Here is a 13452-nt window from a genome sequence, read left to right on the forward strand (position 1 = left end):
TGATCTTAGAGGGAAGGTTTTTAGTTTTTCACCATTAAGTATAATGTTGGCTGAGGGTTTGTCATATATGGCCTTTATTATGTTAAGGTACTTTCTTTCTTTCTATACCGATTTTGTGAAGTGTTTTGATCGTAAGTGGATGCTGTATTTTGTCGAAGGCTTGTTTTACATCTATCGATATGATCATATGATTCTTATTTTTTAATTTGTTTATGTGGTGTATCACATTAATATATTTGCATATGTTGAACCATTCCTGGGCCCCTGGGATAAAGCTCACTTGATCATGGTGGGCTTTATCTTTTTATTATGTTGCTGTATTTGGTTCGCTAGTACCTTATTTAGAATTTTTTCATCTGTGTTCATGAAAGATATTGGTCTGTAGTTTTCTTTTTGTGTGTTATCTTTACCAGGTTTTGGTATCAGAGTAATATTGGCCTCATAAAAAGAATTGGGAAGTATTGCCTCCCTCTTCAATTTTTTGGAAGAGTTTGAGGAGAATAGGTATTAAATCTTCTTTGAATGTTTGGTAGAATTCACTGGTGAAGCCATCTGGTCCTAGACTTTTACTATTCGATATTTTGGAAGAGTTTTAGGAGAATAGGTATTAAATCTTCTTTGAATGTTTGGTAGAATTCACTGGTGAAGCCATCTGGTTCTGGACTTTGACTTTTTGGTAGGTTTTTGATGATTATTTTAATTTCCATATTGCTGGTCAGTCTATTTAGATTTTTCAGATCTTCCTGATTCAGTCTAGGAAGGTTGTATTTTTCTAAGTACTGGTCCATTTCTTTTAGGTTATTAAATTTGTTATTATATACTTAGAAAAAGATTTTCTGATCCTCAATTGGCGGGTTTATAATTGCATAAGTAATAGAACAGTGATTGTCCACAATTAAGTGTCGTAATCCTCATAGTCTACTGTAGTTCCAAGTTATTAGAAACAATAGAAAGTTAGGCTATATTTTTGTATTGAGTAATCAAATGACATAATGTCTTGATTAAAATTATGTTGTAATGTGTTATAAGTAAGAGAAATCTAGCCAAATTAGTTTAGATAATAGGGGGTAAATTATAAATGATACAGAGCTCATGAAAGACAAAAATTCTCTGATTACAGATGTCTGAAAATATGGAAACTCCACCAAGAGTTTGTGGATTTTCCCTCTAGTTTATTTGTATTCTCCAACTTTGTTGTCTCCTGACTCTCTCAGTCTCTGAGCCTCTTATTCATATTTTTGAAAGGAAAGATATCATTGGCTACTTTTCTGGCCAGTGAATCAGGTCCCCCACAGTCAGGTTATTAAGATGCACTTACATATCATTCAAATGTATTGTAATGTAAATATACTAGGTAAGTATTATAGGTTATATAATGCAATTGTATCTGTTATAGTCTCTCCCTTTTGGGAAAGAGAAATTCACAGGAGAAGGAAGTGAGCAGTCACCCCAAAAGATATCTATTATATGGTGTTTCAGAGTAAAATGGAAAGTAAGAGCGAGCTAGCATCATTTCTAACAAGTGAGGCAGAATGTGAAAAGATTACCTATGTAGCCAAACATATTTTTATACTCTAAAGATTATTTTCACTATCCACACAGGACATTCAGACCATTTTGAATTATTGCATAATCAGTACTGTCAAGAAACTAACCAGCAATTTGAAAAACCTGTGATTATTTTTCTTAATTTCTTTTTTCTTCAATAAATCAATTGATTTAGCATGTATAGTCACAATTTCAATGCTGTATTGAGATAAGAAGGTAATTATATATCCCGAAGTAAAGTGAATATTGTATATCAAATGTGTAAGGGTCCTGGACCAATAGGACCCTAGGCAAACTGCAAAGTAGATAAAACTCATTCTTAGGGTCTTTGTGGCTTTCCTATTTTCTTTTCCTTCTGTTTTTTGGATAGTGATACCTTGACCTATTCTTCCTCGCATCTCAATCAAAAAGGCATCCCTTAATACTCTATCTTAGCTTTACAGAGAGACATAGCTGGGAAACTAAGACACGCAAAATTATTAGTGGTTGAAAATGACTTAATAAGGATCCAGCCAGGAGTATTCATATTCTAAAAAGGATGATCACCTCAAGAGATAATATTTCATTTTGACATTTCCCTGTTGGCAGAGTTATAGATATGTGGCTGACAGGTGTTGGAATTTCTTTCATCGTGCTACCGTGATGGCCACCTATTCTGACACATTGGCCCCCACTTAACTTTCAAAGCAAGGGCTAGAGAAAAGTTAGAGATAAAATTGTGGGTACATGGATCACCACAGTAAAGTTTTCACATGAAGAAAAAGACTTTACTCAATCTGAGAGAGAGAGAAGAAATTTCCAGCCATTGTCAGTTAGTTTGGCTGACATACAAAGATTTCTTAGCAACTGACCTTCCACAGATATGTTAAAGTTTACTTAAAAGTTTAAAGAAGAACATCTTAGAATGATTGGAGAATATAAATTTTGTTATATTAAAAGCCAGTTATTCTTATCCTAGCTGAGTTACAGGGAATCTGCTTTCTTCCAGTCTGCTCTGTCAAGCAGTGGAAAAGAAAGGTGAGCCACTCAAGCGATACTAAGGTACACACACCCATGTACACACCGACACACACACACGCATATACCAGGGGACATCAGATATTACTTTACTAAGATCTTTTCATTCTTTCTAAAGCAAAATATCTGCAAAGCCAATAGTTTACAATTTTAATAAATCTGCCAATAACATTTAATCAATTCTGATAATGTGTAATTCAGGGAAGTTCCCTTTAAAAATTGCCACCCCACAGGATCTACCTAGCTTATCATGAAACATCTATTGTGTTAAAAAACAAAATAAAACAAACAAACAAACAAAAACATTGTTTATTGAAAGGAATCACTTTAGTAATAAAGTACTGTTCTGACCTACAGGAGTTCCAGAAAAATGTGAAAGAGAAATCAAAGAATGTTTTTAATTTAAAAGTATACTTTTTGTTTAAGCTGTGAAAGAGTTTCAAAATACATATAATAGTTCTACATATAAGCATGACTGAGTAAATGTTGATGCCTAGCTGGCATGTTATTTAATTTAAAATCTTAACAGTGTTCTAGTAAACATTCTTGAAATGTAGTGACTTTTTTTCTATTTTTCTTCCTATATTAATGATTCATTTTCAATTTAGGAATACCTTGCTAAATCAAGTTATTATATTACTGGTGTAAGTCTTTAAGACCATCCACTGATATCAATAGCTAGGATATTAAGAAGCCATCAGAAATACCTCAGTTCCTAAAAAATATTGAAGTAAAGGAACAGAGACTTCTCTCTTAGGCTCGTTTCTACTTCACTAATATGGCAAGTGCATCAGAAGTCACATGAGAAAGGTCTTTATCAGGTTACACCCAAAAGGTCATCAGTGTCTTTTCTTGGCAAAATGTAATCCTTCTCTATGCCTATTTTTTTCTACTTTTTGTATGATTGGTCACAATCTCTTTTTAAATTATCTTCCTGTGCTAGGAATATTAAAAGTAATTTTTGCTCTGATTCTTTACCCTTTACAAGCATATTTTCATAGGACTTCATGTGATATGGCCTCAAAATAAATAAGGCTGAAGGATAGCCTTAATAACACATCCCTGCCTCAGAAATACAAAAGCATAGTGTGTGGCCCAAACTGAACCCTTTTCTCTCAGAAGAGATCAAGAGAGAATACTGGAGTTAGTAGATATTAAAAACTTCCTGGCTGTAAGAGACAACAGTATGAAGAAAGGTTATAGATTCTCAAATTCTCGGCATTGGCCTATCATTTTTCTTCAGAGTAGCACTTTTCAAAATGATAGTAATAGGTGTAATTTGAGAAACAGTTTTCTTGATAAAATAGTTTTGGAAATGCTGGGTTGTTACAGGATTTCTCAGCACTTTTAACATATTAATATGCTAATACACATTGTGAATCCCCAAGGCAGATATGGTGTTTCCCAACCCAGAGTCCTTTTACAGAGCGTTTTAGGAGCCAATAGATGGATGGATGGGGCGGGGAAGAGGGAGAGAGAGAGAAAGACAGAGAGAGAGAGAAATTAGATAGATAAAGAGAATACTTTAGGAACCGATACTTTAAAGAAAAAGTATAAACAATTCCTTAAATTTTAGAAATATATTTGAGAACTCATAATTTCTTCTCTCATGATTCTCTGTATCTTTTGCTGGTGCTTCTGGATGATTTCATCATGTCTCCCTTCTAAAACACTAGATTACCGTATTTTAGGGAGAGATGTAGTCAGAGCTATAGATTTTAGAGTGTCCCTTGATTTGTCTCCTCAATCAAAATTAAAAGATTTATCTTTCTGCTTGACTTCCTTGCAGTCATTTATCACACTTTTACACAGATCATGCAATATCATTAGCACCTATTTTAAGCACAAAACCTTTCAATTAGAATTACTAAGAAAACTGAAAGAGAATATATAGATGTCAAACTATAATGTACACCTGAAAATTATATAATTGTATTAACTAATGTTACCCCGATAAACTTAATTTAAAAAAATGTTAAAAAAAAAAAGGAACACTGGAAGAATGATAAAGAAGCAAATGGATGAAACCACATTTTTAAATTCTTTAGATATAAAAGGGCTACAGAAAGGCTATGTATGATATTAGGAAAGCAAAAGTTAATGAAAGCTAAATAAGGTAAAATTTAATACTGAGAATTGATGGAATAGAGGAACGGACTCCAAAAAAAAGAATTAAAAATGGAAGAGAAGCTACGGCCATGCCACCCTGAATGTGCCCGATCTCATCTGATCTTGGAAGCTAAGCAGGGTCAGGCCTGGTTAGTACTTGGATGGGAGACCACCTAGGAAGACCAGGTGCTATAGGCATTAAAAAAAGAAGAAAAAAGTGGAAGAGAAGATATAAATAATTGTATAACAGAGGACTATTGGAGGCGAGGAAAATTAATGAGAGATGAATTGAAAACAAAGTTTAAGAAAGTGAAGAAGAAGAGACACATGAAAGAAGCTGCAGAGGTCAACCATACGGTAGTCAGCATTCTGGCCATTTTGGTAGAAAAGTGACTGCAGCCAGAGGACTGTGAAGGAATAGACAGATGATCTGATATAAGTCTCATTTTTCAAATAATATAATTGATGTCCAGAGAGGCTTTGCTTGCACCAGGCCTTATAATTCATTAGCAGTTTGCATAAGAGCCCAGTTCTCTTAACACTCTATTCAGTGCTCTTTCTGCTGCACCAGGCCTCCTGTCATGGTTGAAAAGGGTTCTATTGACACATTGTGTGGTTTCTGTCCTGAAAAGTATTCTGTTTGCACAATCCTACCCCTACTCCTACTTCTGTAGATCCAAGTTAATAATTATGTCCACCCAAACCATTATTTTACTGCTATACTCAGAAAACAAAGGAGAAATAGCTTTACACAATAGAAGTGATACTGATAACTGACAGCAAACACTTGTGGCTGCCATGACAGCCATCCCTCCCCTTCATGCAGTACTCAGTGACGGCATTGCTACACTTACTAACAGGAATGAACCCTGCCACTGCAGTGGAAAAATTTATATGAAGCTTTTTTACTTTGTTAGACAAGGAAAGGAGTTGAGTATTAGGCAAAGCTACAAGTAAACACTGGCTATAGTGTCCTAAAGTTTCAAAAGTATCATGAAGTAGCTTTCCAGTCTTTAAATGCTGCCTCTTTTTTTTTTATCTGGAGAAACTGAAGCAACTAGGACAGTGATTTACTTGTGGAAATCAATGCATTTATTTAGCATAACTATATGTCAGGCACTAGATACAAAAATAAGTACTGTCTCTCTCTCTATACTGGGTAGAGTACAGACTACATTGCTGTAACAAAGAGACTGCCCGAATATGGCAACTAATATAGAACTTTGTTTCTCTCCTATAATAATAGCCCAGAATGAGCAGTTCTGGGCTATCAGGGTGACTCTGCCTCCACATCTGTTTCTAGAGTTCTCCAGGCATTGTCATTTCCTTGCAAGCAGGAAGGAGAAAGAGGAAGCCTAGGGAAAATGGCTACTTCAGGGAGATGGAACTCAGATGACACACATAACTTCTCATGTCCTATTGATCCAAACTTAGTGACATGACCAAAGCTAACTGTAACAGAGCTGAGAAATAGTCTCTATATGAGTTGCTGTGTGCCAGCTAGAACTCATGGAGTTCTATTACTAAAGGAAGACAGGGAAAATAGATACTGGGGAACAATTAGAGGTCTTTCTTATGGACTTATGGCAAAGAAAGATGACAAATAATTGCAGTAAAGGCTGGTAAGTAAGTTTCAGCGGCAGAACAAAAGGAGGACTTGTCATCTATGTTTAGAGTGAGGGCTGGTTTCAGAAAATGCATCCCAAAGAAAGTAGTCCTTGATGTTGAGACATGAAGGATATGTCAGTATTAAGTAATAATAGGAACCAATTACAATAGTAAAAGAAGTGGCTTCTAGTAACGATAGCAGATTGAACACATATCTATTTTAGATTTTTTTCTCTGAAATCTCACTAAAGTGACATTTGTTTTGATAAGGAAATAATAGCAACAAAATTTTGGAAGCAGGAAAGCAGATGGAATGATAAATTAATTAGCAGATTCAAGAAAAACTGACTTCTAAGCTAGTGGTGGGAAAAGCTAAAAACAAATTGGATCCCCTAAAGACTCAGGAAATGGTGGCATCAGATACTTCTGGAAGTGGGAATGCTAAAATACAGATCATGGACTGTCATCTGTTTATAAAGATTGGATCCTCACATCTCCAACATTACACACTAGGTAACTTTCTTCCAACATTGGCAAAAACTGAACAATTATTCTCTGAAAAGAATTAGACGTAGAATCTCCTCTGACTTGAAGACCAGGCATAATTGAGTTTGTAGTCCCTTATTAAAAGTAAGGGCTTTAAGTGAATGGATGCATATTGGATGCTAAGACTGTCTAGACATCTTTCCCCATTGAGTTCCCAGAACCCTGGCAGTAAGGCCTTCACTCTTCAAACAGGACATCGGTGAAATCCTTTCTGAAGAATCTGACCAGGCCGAGAGGAAAGACTTAAGACACCAACATTAGAGTTTCCTCAACTAAGTAACCCAGTCTGATCATCTTCCAGTGGGTGTTTTTTGTCTCAATTAAAGATTACAAGACATATTAGGAAATCTGTAATATGAACCTAGAGACCAAAACAAACAAACTTAATAAAGGAGAAGGGAGTGTTAAAGAAGAAGAACAAAAACAAACAAAAAAACTCCTTAATTTCCTCAGAGCGATAATAGGAAAATATTGCAATTATAAAAGAAGAACAGGATACTATTTTTAACAACAACAAAAAAAGAAAATATTCTGAGAACAAAAGAGCTTTTGGAAGCAGTAGAAAATATAAAACACAATATAAGCTTGAAGAAATTTATTAAAAAATAGGACAAAAAGGCAAAAACTTCAAAGATAGGAAAAAAGGACTTTAAAAAAAATTAGAGTACTGGTCCAAAAGGTTCAATACATAAACAGGCATTACAAAAAGATACAACAGGAGAGAAAAAAAAATAGAGGGGAGAAATCATCAATGAAGCAATTCAAAAAAAATTTCCAAGATTTAGAGACTAAGTTTTCAGATTTAAAAGCCTCAATACAGTAGGTGAAAGTAGACACATTCTAAGGCACATTGTCATGAAATTCTAGAACACTGGGGCCACAGAGAAGTTCCTACAAACTTCTGGGAGTGGGGAGAGAAGGTCACATAAAAAAGATCAGGAATCAGATTAGCCTCAGATATCCCTGAAACAACAGTAGAAGCTAAAAGACAATAACTTAAATAACTTAAAAATTAAGAGAAATAACTTAAAAATTCTGAAGGAATTCTGAACCTGACCAAACTCTTATTCAGCCGTGATAGCAGAAATCAAACATGCAAGATTTCAGAATATTACCTCATGCATCTTTTTTAGGAACCTACTTGAGGGTATGCGAGAGAGAGAGAGAGAGAGAGAGAGAGAGAGAGAGAGAGAGAGAAGAGGAACTAACTACCTGTGAAGAAAAGCAAAGCAATACCCAGGAAGGTGGTAAAGGGTGATCCTAGGATATCTCCGCTGCAGATACCAAGGCCAGATTGGAGCGGGACAAAAGGTTGTAGGAGACACCTCTTCAGAAAGATGAAATTGACAGAAAAGCTAATGTGAATGAACTTAAAAGAAGGCAACTGATAGATAGTTTGGGGTTAGATTAATGAGAACTTCATGGAAAATTTAGCAAGAAGAAAAAATCTGTGGTAGAGACTTAGTGCTCACTCATATCTGATGGCTCTTCTGGACACCTGGAAGGAATATATTTCCCTTCCCTCTGCACTTAGAAGAATCATGTGACTAATTGTGGCCAGTGGATTTGAGCAGAAGTCTTGTGGTGGCTTTAAAATACAGCACAGATTCTTTAACATTCTTCCTACCGAGAGGCGAGTTGTTTGTTACTTCCCATAACCTGGCCTGTCTTGACTAATACGCAAGATAATTATTAACTCTAAGGAAAAGAATTCATAGTTTACTCCAGGGCACAACAATGAAAAGAATCTACATGATCAAAATAACACAAGTGCTAAGAAATGGTCATTCTAAAATGATGACTATGATATTAGCAATTTGGGTGAATGGGAAAAGTAAGGACATGTAGTAAGGGCACATATAACTTTGATTTAAAACACAAACAGAAAAGGAAAAGAACGTAATTTATTCAAAGAACTTGAAAATAGAAGCTGCTTAATTTCAGAGAGAGAATGAATTGAGAAAGGCTAAATATCAATTATAAATTCCAAGATGTAGAAAGCACATGAAACAAAGCAGTATAGAGGAAGTCATATGGGAACAGACAGAAGTCACAAAAATGGTCAGAGAATTATAACCCAAGAGAAAATATTCCCGTCTGATCTCAAAAGCTAAGCAGGGTCAGGCCTGGTTAGTACTTGGATGGGAGACCACCTAGGAAGACCAGGTGCTGTAGGCGTAAAAAATAAAAAAATAAGGGATTGTAAGCTGACAAGGTCCTGCGATCTGTGAGGTCAACCAAGGGTTGCCTCACCTGGAAGGAAGGAAAGAAGGAAGGAAGGAGGGAGGGAGGGAGGGAAAGGAAGAGAAAATATTCCTTAGTTATGTTTGATCACACAATGCACTGTTATATGGAAAACAAAATAATCATGAGAAGCTGGTCATTATCTCATTTTTATTTTCCAAAGGATGCCAGAAAGCATTGGAATAGGTGCTGAAGTCTTTACTACACTTTTTGGTACCATACCAAATAGAAAATAAGCACTCTTTCATTATCACCTTGCAAGCAATTAATGAAGCTAGAAATAGCTCTCATTAATTTCCAAATAAACTATTTCAATTTTCATACATAACTTGTTCATCTTCCAGAATCCACTGTAAAGTTCAATTTGAATTACTTCTAATTTAAATACAGTAGTTTTTAGAAAACATGGACGATTTCACCTATATGCTTATATTGTATGCAATTATTCAGCTTATTTCTCCCCTTTTGACTTCACAGACCCCTACTATAAATATCAAAAGGAGATAATCTTTGTTTTTTTTCTCTATTCTCCCATTTACTCAGCATTTGCTTGCTGGTTGGCCACAGTCTGACAGAATCTGAACCTATTAATTTGGTTCTTAATTCATATGCAATATTGTTAGGACTCCTGCATGCCCAGTCTGTTTTAGACACTTAGGGATACAGCATCCCTAAAGAACTGACAAAAATCCTTGCTCTCATGGAGCTTATTTTCTAATAGGGAGAGAAAAGCTATAACCGAATAAGCTGGAAAAACTATGCGGGATATTAGAATGTGTTAATTGCTACAGAGGAAAATAGAGGATAAAAAGTGAATAGAGCATGCTGGGGGTGGTAAGTCCTCATATGATAAAATGATTTCCCATAAAGGGAAAATAAAAGGTGGTCATGGGAATTAATTCATATATTCAAAGAGAAAATATGGCCCATTAGGTCTTGTCAGTATTATATATAGCCTCCACACCATAAACTTGATTTTTAATGGAAAGATCCTGGAATTATTTTTTTTTAATTTTATACATATATAAAATGCAATATTATTCAGCTATAAAAAAATAAAAAAAGAAAGAAATCTTACCATTTACAACAACATGGATGGACCTAGAGGGTATTATGCTAAATGAAATAAGTCAGACAGAGAAACACAAATACCAAATGATTTCTCTTATACATGGAATCTAAAGAACAAAAAAATGAACATGCAAAATGAAAACAGACTCAGATACAGAAAAGAAACTGATTACTGAATGGATAAAATATACCCATAAGAATAAACTGCAGATGAATGGATGAATGGGAAGCTGGGTGAAAAACGTAAAGTTTTAAGAAGTACAAATTGGTAGTTACAAAATAGTCACAGGGATGTGAAGTGTAGCACAAAGAACATAATATTATAATAACCGTATAGTGTCAATAATATTGTAATAACTGTATTGTACCAGGTGGGTACTAAACTAATTGGGGGATCACCGTAAATTATATAAATGACTAACCAGTATGCTGTACACCTAAAACTAAAAATAATACTGAATGTCAACTCTAATTGAAAAATAAAAATTAAAAAATAAATAAGTAAAAATAAATTAATGAATTTTAGTGTTTGTATGTATAAAAAAAGATGTGTTTCAGGTTACAGAATCTGAGGCAAGGGCAGGGACTGTTAGCATTAAAAATAACAGGAGCAGAGAGACTTGTGTTTTAGTCCCCTGCAACCAGTCCAAAGGGCCCAGATTACAAGGCAAGAGAAGCAGGTATATAAATCATCAACACCATGACTATTCCCAGAAGGGCAGTAGGCATGTAATGTCATGGTGAACAGAGGCTCTCACAAGACTAATGCATTCATAGGCTGCTTGCTGCCAACAGCCTTTGGCATTGAAGTACTTCTATCCTCCAAATGCCTATTTTACAACTGGCAAAGCACAAGAAGGGTATTTCCAGGGTGGAACATCTGGTTCATTTTACCTAAGTAAGTCAGCAAGTGTTCAATATTTTGTTGTTTTTTTGAGAGGCCTGTACATATCCAACAAAGTTTATAATAACAGCATATAAGATATATATAATCTTGCCACTTTCAGATAAAAGTTTTTTACACAAGTAACTAGTTTAAATAATGTTGAGCATTCTAGGGCCTATGGACTTTTCTCCTTCATATGACAAGAACATCCTGTTTTTAGTACCTTCCAGGAAACTAGATAAGTGTTTAATTTGAGATATCATTTATATTTTTTAGAATCTCTGTAATGATGTCATTGTGTCAAAAAATTTCAAATTCCTCAAGGGATATCATTCATACTTGATTGCATTGCTCATATATTGAGTAATTCATTGTAAATGTAAGCAAACTTCAGTGTTCCCAATATCATCTGTCTAAGTATTATTTCAAGAATAAGATTAAAGAGGGGAATTAAACAGTTAAAAATGTTTACATAAACAAGGCAACCATTTTTTCTATTCTAAAGCAAATATACCCATAAGAATAAACTGCGGATGAATGGATAAAAAAAAAGTGATATATATGTACAATTGAATGTTAGTCATCCATAAAAAAAAAAAAATCCTGTCATATGCTACGATATGGATGAATATTGAGGACATTATGATAAATAAAATAAGCCACTCCCAGAAGGAAGGACAAATAATGCGTGATTCCACTAATATGAGATATCTAAAGTAGTCAAACTCATAGAAGCAGAAAGTAGAAAAGCGGTTGCCAGGGGCTGAGAGAAGGAAATGTACCATTGTTCAGTGGTATGGAGTCTCAGTCATGCAAGGTGAAAAAGTTTTAGAGGTAGAGGTCTGTCCAACATTGCGCTTGTAGTTAATACTACTTTACACTTAAAAATTGTTAAGAGGGCAGATCTCATGTGTTTTTAACATAATAATTTTAAAAAGAATTTTGGCTTTGTGAGACTGGTGAAAGTTAAAAAATATTTATGACTTTGATTTGTGTCATTCTCGGAAAACATGCCTACTCTATCAATCAGGTCTTTGGTTGACAGCAACAAAACCAACATGAGGACCTTAATTAAAAACGAAAGTAGGTCCCTCTCACTCTCTGTCTCTGAGGGGAGACCACACACTGTCTGTGGAGTGTTACCCCTTTTCTAATAAACTTTCCTTTTGACGCCTTCCCCCCACACACAAAGAAATGAAAGTAACTGAAAACATGAAAGTAACTGAAGAAATGAAAGTAACTGAAAACATGAAAGTAACTGAAGAAATGAAAGTAACTGAGGCACAGAGACTTGACCAGAAGCTGAAGGGACCAGGCTTGGAATGAGTCAAAAGATTTCAAGAGTTTGGGCAGCAGGAACCACAGAAGGCCAGTGTGGTCTCCATAATACTATTGTTCTTTTTGTGCCCCACTGCCATAAGAATCCCCAAATGGCCAGTTGGCAGTCTCAGCTAATTCAGTAGAAGCATCACGGGGTTCCCTAGTGAAAGCATTTCTCCCTTGGAAACTAAAACCTTTATATCAGCAGAGTTCAGAGTCACAGGGATTAGGAGCAACAAAAAATTCAGTGACTCGTTAAGTGTAATTGTCAGAGGCACCATAACACCACTTTCACCCTTTGTTTCCCATAACACAGCATCTATTTATGGGGGAAAAAAACACCACCTCCTCTTTTCCTCACTAGTTTAGAACATATACATCCTGAAGGATATGCCAAAATCTTAGAAATCTAGACACGGGCATAACTGAATCTTAATAACATATTCCACAGTTTTATAGAGCCAGAACCCTCTAGGTGACAGTGACATGATAAGATTAATGAATTCCATGGCATCAGCTCATTTCTCCATCTCTTCCTCTGTTAAGTGAAGTCTGGTCTGTAGCAAAGTATGAGATACTGTGACTGTGCATAAGGCATTCCATAAGTTCTTTTTTAAATTATTTTAATTAGTTTCAAGTATACAGTACATTGGTTAGACATCTATATAGTTTGTAAAACAATCACCCTAATTGCTCTCTCCCTCCCCTGACCCTCCACCTAGCCAACATATTAATGCTAACTGCATTCCCTATGCTGTGCTTGCCATCCCCGTGACCATCCATCAGCTACTAATTTGTACTTCTTTAACCCTTCACCCCATTCTCCCAGCCCCCTAAACCCCACTCCCATCTGTCCAACACCAAATTGTCCACTATATTTGTGAGTCTGTTTTTGTTTGTTCTTTTTATTCCTTAGATTCCACATATAAGTGAAATCATATGTGTTTATCTTTCCTTGTCTGACAAATACCTTCTAGGTCCATCAAAGCAATATCTTTTTTCCATTCCCTTACTTTTAGTCTGTGTGTGTCTTTTAATCAGAAGTGAGTCTCTTGTAGGCAGCATATGTAGGGGTCTTGTTTTCTTATCCATTCAGCCACTCT

General features: G+C 35.3%; 1 protein-coding gene and 1 pseudogene across 1 annotated transcript in view; both read left to right on the forward strand.

The window, feature by feature from the left end:
• The window catches only part of RAB39A (RAB39A, member RAS oncogene family), a 30870-nt gene that overhangs the window by 6586 nt on the left and 10832 nt on the right, over positions 1-13452 (forward strand). The window lies entirely within an intron of this gene.
• LOC112481075 lies at positions 4754-4872 on the forward strand (annotated as a pseudogene).

This window comes from Pteropus alecto, unplaced genomic scaffold, assembly GCF_000325575.1.
Source record: "Pteropus alecto unplaced genomic scaffold, ASM32557v1 scaffold385, whole genome shotgun sequence".
In the NCBI taxonomy this organism is placed as follows: Eukaryota; Metazoa; Chordata; class Mammalia; order Chiroptera; family Pteropodidae; genus Pteropus; species Pteropus alecto.